Source organism: Chenopodium album, chromosome 4 (assembly GCF_948465745.1).
Source record: "Chenopodium album chromosome 4, dcCheAlbu1.1, whole genome shotgun sequence".
In the NCBI taxonomy this organism is placed as follows: domain Eukaryota; kingdom Viridiplantae; phylum Streptophyta; class Magnoliopsida; order Caryophyllales; family Amaranthaceae; genus Chenopodium; species Chenopodium album.
This window is the reverse complement of record NC_137837.1, coordinates 42,380,117-42,387,621: the sequence shown is the minus strand read 5'-3', so window position 1 is coordinate 42,387,621 and position 7,505 is coordinate 42,380,117.

The window sequence follows — 7,505 nt, the reverse complement described above, 5'->3', positions numbered from 1 at the left end:
AATACAGTTTAGTTTGGTCCATGAAAAGGATCCAATAAAAGTTTAGTTGGATTAGGATTGAAAAGAGCTTTCCAACGATATATTATAAGCTAAATTCTTATGAATAATGAGTAAGTTAAGGCCAAAATACTAAACTGGGCCCGTTTTGGTTCTTATATGCGGCCAATGATCTAGATTAGGGCCTATTTTGAATTATCATTCCTAATGAAATTAGGATTGATTATAGTGTTCTAGAATCTTCTTGAAGGTTCTTTTAAATCTTAATGGGATTTCAATTGATAATTATGTTTTATTAGTTTTATTTGGAATAAAAGAAGTTTTTTAAATGAAATTACGATTTTACCCTATGTATGGATTTTACAATTTGATTTTATCGAAAAATAGATTTCGCGTTGAAAACGCGTGGATAACCTTCTACATCTCCAAACGACATGTTCGTCGCTTGGCGACAAAGCCTGTCGTCTGGCGATGATTTCGTCGCCTTGCAACGAGCCCTGTCGCTTGCGAAAGAAGCGTGTTTGATTCCTTTTCGAACTCTGATTCGTTTCTATCGATTCCGGACTATTTTCTTATAATTCAGGTCCCTGGACCTCCGTCTTTCAATAACAAGAATTCTCTAATTCTCTTTTCTCTCTAAGCTAAAGCTTATTCTCTCACTCTCTTTTTAGCCTAGCCTTTTACAAACACAATTCCTCATACATTAGATCTAGACACACCTAGCCAAATTTGAAGTTGCCTTCGCCTTAGACCTGAAAGGTTTGGTATTTCTGAGGGTTTGGTCCCAAATCTCTATTTCAATTATTTAATTTAATTGTATGTTTTTATATCTTCCTTGAAGTTACTAACGCGTGTATTTTGTTATTAAAAAGAGGTACTAGGCTTCGAAGTAAGTACTTTAATTGTTTTATTGATATTTTCATATAGAAATCATGCTTAGATTGTTATTTTAATTCCTAATATCATGTTAGGACTTTTTATTGCTTCCTAGTATCATGTTTAGGGTAAAGAATAAGTTTCTTAAATCAATTATGATTTCTATGATGCTTCCTATTTTCTTTCCTAAATGTCATGTTTGTATCATGCTAGGACTAAAGCTTTGATATTTATTGTTTAGTGACATGCTAGGGTTTGTTATTAATTTTGTTAGTATCATGCCTATGATCTTGCTATTATTATGCTTTAACATGATTATTTCAATTATAATTATTATGAATATTATTATTATGATTATTTTTATTAGTATTATGTTGCTTGATATATATTATTGTTGTTATTGCTTGTTAACGTCTTTTATGCATGTTTAAAAGGAATTTGTACTTGTAATCACTCTTAAAAAGATAACTAATAATCTTGTTTAGAGTTAATATGATTATAATTCAAATGATCGCCAGTAATAGTTTTATTTGTGCATTTAATATTCAACCAACATAGATTAAACAGGTTTAGGGTAAACCTATTGATTGCATGTTAGTCAGAACTTCCAGTCTTGGTTCCAGACTTATTGGAGTTAACGATCTCCTGGATTGTTAAGGGGTGTAACCTTCACCCTGTGAATGGTTTACAAGTTCCTAAAACTTGTTAGCGACTCTTTTCCTTTAGCTTCCTTCCCTTTGGATGCCACCATGCTTAAGTGTATGATCACAGTGAGGTTCAAGTTTGGGGTAATGCTTGAAATATTCCCTACAATTTTTGGCGACTCTGCTGGGAAGGATTTCTTTTTTAATCCTGAAATTTATTTTGGCAATGATTTCGAATGAGTGGATGAGACTCAAAAAGTTCTAAGTACTTCATTTGCGTAATTTTTATTGACATTATTGGCATAAGCATAAAAAAGATTCTCATTGGAAAGACCATCCGTAATGAGTAAAAAACATAGGAGTTTTACATGTAGGAAATTTGAGAAATATCTTTCACAACTAGAATCGAATAATACTGCAAAAACTAAAAAATTCTAAGAACACATAAGGCTGCTGAGGCATGTAGGAACTAGCATCTAGAAATCAGAGTGCGTCCCTTGAAAAAAGGCCTCGTTGCCTGGAGTTAATTTTATTGTCGCCAGGCAACGGAGTGATTTTTTGGCGACAAACTCTGTTGTCTGGCGCAAAGTTCTTCTGATACCGAGCACGAATTATGCCTTATGTTTTTCACTAGTTCTAGCACTGTTCACTCAATTCTACTTCCTAATTGAGTTTTTCTCTCTTTTCTAAAACCCATATGTGTTCTACATATGGACATAACCCTCTGGGAATTCATGCTCCATCTATCCAATCGAACGCTCCTGGCAAAGAAGGGTACATCCGAGAATGTTGAATTAACTAAACAATGGAAGCGAGTTTAACTCGCGGGGTCCTATCCACACGCGCTAACCCTTTCAAAGGTAACGCTTCTGCACGGTGCATCCTGACTAATAACCATGGACCTTATTTAACTTATCCATATCCCAAACTTTAGAGAACTAGAGCCATGGTTAGGTTGCAAACTGATTGCATCATATAGTGCCTACTTGACTACTTGTGCATTATTTGATGTGCATACTCTATGTGTTTTTCCTAACCGTTTGTTTGACTTGTGATTAAGTATAAATAAACTAATTAATAACTAAAAGGACTTTGCCTAATTAATTAATTATTTAATTAGAGTAATTAAAGGCTAATAAATTAATTAAACTTACTAAGTACGACTTTAGGCCTGTCCCTTTAGAGTAAAAATTACTAAAAACAGTCCCAGATTAATGTTCCAGTAATAGCGCAAAATTTTGGGCTGTGGCGACAAACGTTGTTGTGCAACGCCGGGCGAAAATTTTGTCATCTTGTGCGGCACTGCAGTGTGCGGCGACAGTTCAGGCTTTTGCTCGAGTCAGCACGACGAGTCTAATTAAACAATTTATTAATCAGTTTGGTCATTTTGTTATTGGAAGAAGCCTTATTTAGTCCTTAATTGAGTCTAAGCACTTACTCTCATGGTCATACAAAAGAGTCAAATCATGTCTAGGAATGGCAACGGGTCGGATCTGGACCGGGTCTGGATGGACCCGGATCAAGATCCATTTTTGTATAAAGGATCCAGATCCGATCCGGATACGTCGAGTCTAGAAAATGAAGACTCGGATCCGGATCCGTCGGGTCCAACGGATCCGGGTCCAAAACGGGTCCAATATATTTTGCCTAATTTTTTGCAATTAATGTAATGTTCGGGTCAAAAAATTTAGATCAAACTTACGTTGTTGGTTATTAAATTCAACCCCAAATTAACCAACTTATACACTCATATTTTGAATTAAAATTATAAACAACAAAAAAAATACGATGTTACATATGAGCTAGTGAAAAAACAACAATGATGTATATAATATGAGCATCCAAAAGTCATCTCTTGAAAGGGTTAATCTTTATCATTACTAACATTATCAACATTTTAATAAAGAAACAAACAATTTTAGTTTTTTTAATAGGAAAAATAAAAAAACGGGTCCACGGAGCTGGATCCGGGTCTAAGGCCTAGGCCCAGATCCAAATCCATTTTTGTCAGCAGGACCCGGATCCGTCAGGTCCAAAATTTGTAGACCCAGATCCGTGAAAAACGGATCTGGATCCACGGATCCGGGTCGGGTCCAGATCTATTGCCATCCCTAAGCATGTCACTTGCACTTATAAATATGGCACACACTAATATGAATGTACACTTGGACAATGTCTAGAGAGTCTTGTATGCGCGTGTTTTCCGTCATTATTTTTAGAGGGGTAAGTCGGATATTAATCATCCAATTAAACCACACTTGTTTGAACTCATATACTTGATTCACAAAAAACCCTATTTTTGCCTATTTATTGCTTTTTTTTTTCTCTTTCATGAACCAGTAAAGTCAAAGTCAATTTGAGTCAAGTCATTAAAACAAATAAAATTGTTTAATTTACAGCACGTGCTCAAGAAAGGAAGGGCGTTTAATCAACGACAACCTCTTCGTTCAAGTTTAACTTTTTGATAAACCAGTCAGTCGAAAAAGAAAAGCTAAGAAGATAATGGCAAGTTAAGAAGAAGTGAATGAGCTTAAGAAGCAAATGGCTAGCGTTACTAAGGTGTTGAAGGATTTTACCCTCCAAATCAATGACCCTATGAAGCAACAACAAATGGAGCTCATCATGCAAGAAAGCTTGAGCAAAATATCCAAGGACTACAGATTCTAGGTCATTAGTTCACAAGGGGTCTCGATGTACAAGGAGCTTCTTCCGCAGAAGTTCAATGCCAACGATACCCCAAAGTTCAAGGCAATAAACAACCCTTATTTCCACTTAAGAGCTTTCGAGACAATAATGAATATTAAGGGGATTGATAGGAAGGTCTTTCACTCTTTGTTTTCTTTATCTCTTGAAACCGTTTGTGAACAATGGTTCTTTTACCTTGACAAAGAGAAAACCTCTACTTGGGAATCTATTGTAAACGCTTTCATTGATAGGTATAATTGTAATATTCAAGATGTACCTGATCATTGAGAACTTGAAATACTTCAGCAAAAAGAGAATGAAGGTTTCAATTCTTTCTTTAATAAGTGGAGATAAACTTCTGCTAAGATGATTAAGGTACCTAGTGAAAAGGAATCTGTGAGGATGTTAATTAAGAACCTCCAAGAAAATTACTCCAAACATGTTTAATATCAAAATAACTTGCATACCTTTAAGACCATCTATGACATTGGAATTAGTATTGAAGACGAACTTGCTAAATAAAAAGATGCTAATAATAATAATTCGAACAGTGGCTGGAAAAGTAAGAATAACGACATTCATTTTTCTTCCAAAACCACCCACTTAAACAATGTTAGGACGTTTAATTTGAGTGAAGTCCTTGCCATGAACAATCAAGGACAAAAGAAACCATTTAGGAGTAACTTTACTCCTATTGCTATGAGTTATGACACCGCATTTGACCGATTACATGTAAAAGGTCTTATAACTCCCATTGGATTATTTGGGGATCCCCTTGTCGAAAAGAGGACGACTTACTGGAATCCCAACGCACATTGTAACTTTCACCAAGGCAGGGGCCATCTCAATGAGAACTGTTGGAAGCTTAAGGAAGCTATCCAAGACTTAATTGATAATAATAAACTCCCATTGCCCCCTGCAAGCAAGAAGCCAAGTATCAATAATTCATCACTTTCTGGTTTTTTAGCTATTTCTGATGAGGAAAACCGTGACGACCCCTCATCTCTCATTAAACCAGTTGAAGAGATTCATGCTATCAAAGAAGAGGAGGAAACCTTTTTCGATGCCATGAGTGATTTCCCTCCCGGAGAAGAACCAGTAACTAGAGAAGAAATATGGATCCTCATACAATCAATGTGGTAAGGAATAGACTTGTTACGTGAAGCTTTAGGGTTTGAAAAGAAACAAGAAAAGGTGGTCCGAAGCAAACATGTGAAAGTTTCGCCCATGGAGAAGAAACCATTTTCTCTCCAAGTAGTTAACACATCCAAAAAGAGTAATAAGCCTTACACTCGTCCAATTGGGACTTTCTATGCTAACATGTTAAAAATGCTCTTAGAAAGTGGTAAGATTAAACCTCTTGAACCGAGACCATTTGAATCATTAAAGAGGACATATAGGTTGTACTGTCTATATCATCAATTAGGTGGACATACCATCAAGCATTGCTTTAAATTTAAAGATTTAATCCAAAAACTGATTAATAACAAGAAACTAGTCAAAATTCCACTAGAACAAGATGCTGACATCAATGGAGTTTGGGACACCGATGACAAGGACGTCTATCTCAAGGATATACAATAACCTCTACTTTCAGTGATATATCCAGTAAGTGACTTTTGGGATGAAGAAGATTAACCCATAGATGTTCTCACAAGATCTGGGAGGATGCAACCCCCCATCACTATGCAACCTATTCCTACCACTCAACATGTTCCCATACCAATTATAGAAGACAACGATGTTGTCAAGCAATTTAAAAAGACCAAGGTCGAGATGAATGTATGGAAACTTCTAGCTACATCCCGAGAACATAGGTTGGCGGTAATGAATGCCTTGGACAAGATAGGGATAGACTCCAAAACCACTCCTGAGGGGTTGGCTAACTTTCTCACTAGTGATCTCCTTAGTCCCATCAACTTGATCACCTTTTCTGACAAGGATCTACCTCCAGAAGGTGACAAACATTACAAGGCTCTAAACCTCACAATAGTCTGCAAGAAAATGAATGTCCCAATGACTCTTGTAGATAATGGATCGACAATCAATGTTTGTCCACTAAGAACTACGAGGATGCTAGGAATAAGGGATGAATATTTAACCCCGTCAACGTAAGGAATAAGATCCTAGGACAATACTAGTCGCCAAGCTCTTTGAAAGATTACCATGAACGTAACGGCGGGATCAATAGAACATGCCACTACCTTTCAAATAGTGGATATTAAAGATTCCTTTAACTTATTGTTGGGACGCCCTTGGCTTCATGACCTTAAGGTCGTCCCTTCATCCCTTCATCAACAGGTAAAGGCTATAGTTGGAGGGATCCCTATTACAATCGATGCTTCACCTATGAGGATTAAAGCTGTTGAAAATCCAATCATTAACGTGGAGCACGATGAGAATGATGAAGATTTATGGGGATTTAATGAAGAGGTCTCCTTAATTGAGGAAGATAAACAAACCCTTCTTTGCTACAACCTCCACTCCAATATGACAATAAAAGCTATTCTAAAAAAATATGGACACTTTCCTGGAATGACTCTTGGAAAGAAAAAGGAGGTAGCATAAAAAAGGAATTACCTGGCCTCCCTGAATTAGATACTTTTGGACTTGGTTTCGAACCGACTCTAGGAGATCTAAAGCGAGCCCAGGAAAAGTCTAACACGCGTAGGAACGCTCGTACCCAAAAGAAAGAAATCCCAATGGACCAATCCTTTTACTCTTAATGGACAATTTATAAGAGAAAGAGCTGACTATCCATGCCACGAATTCCCCAAACTATTTGTTGGAAATGGCATAAGGCAACCTGGGTTCGAAATCTTTCTGGCTTGCTACTTTTTAGATGAGATCCTAACTCTTATCCACAAGGAGAAAGCACCCCCATGCTCTGACTTTAATGTCATGGGACTCTTCTTTGGGCACGAGAAGAATGAGACAAAGTATATAGAGGACAATTCCTCGCTCATTCAAAGGGTCTTACAAAAGTGAAAACTTTGACCACTCATCACTCTAGCAGAGGGTTTAGTGCAAGGATGACGCAAAACAATCAAGGTGACTACTCCGAGTGGAAGAAAGAGCTCCATAACAAAAAGACAAGGACCAATGTTTGAAGAGTCATCTGAGTCAGAGTCTGAGTCTGAGTCTTCTCTTATAGAGTCTTCCAAGTCCTTAGCTGTAGCATCTTTTCCCTCTAGCTCTTCTATTTTAGAATCTACTCCTAGGATAGTTAGTAATCAAGTCATAGAGGACATTTCCTTATTTAATGTAATGATTTCCGAGTTCAATAATATTTCTTCTTCCTCT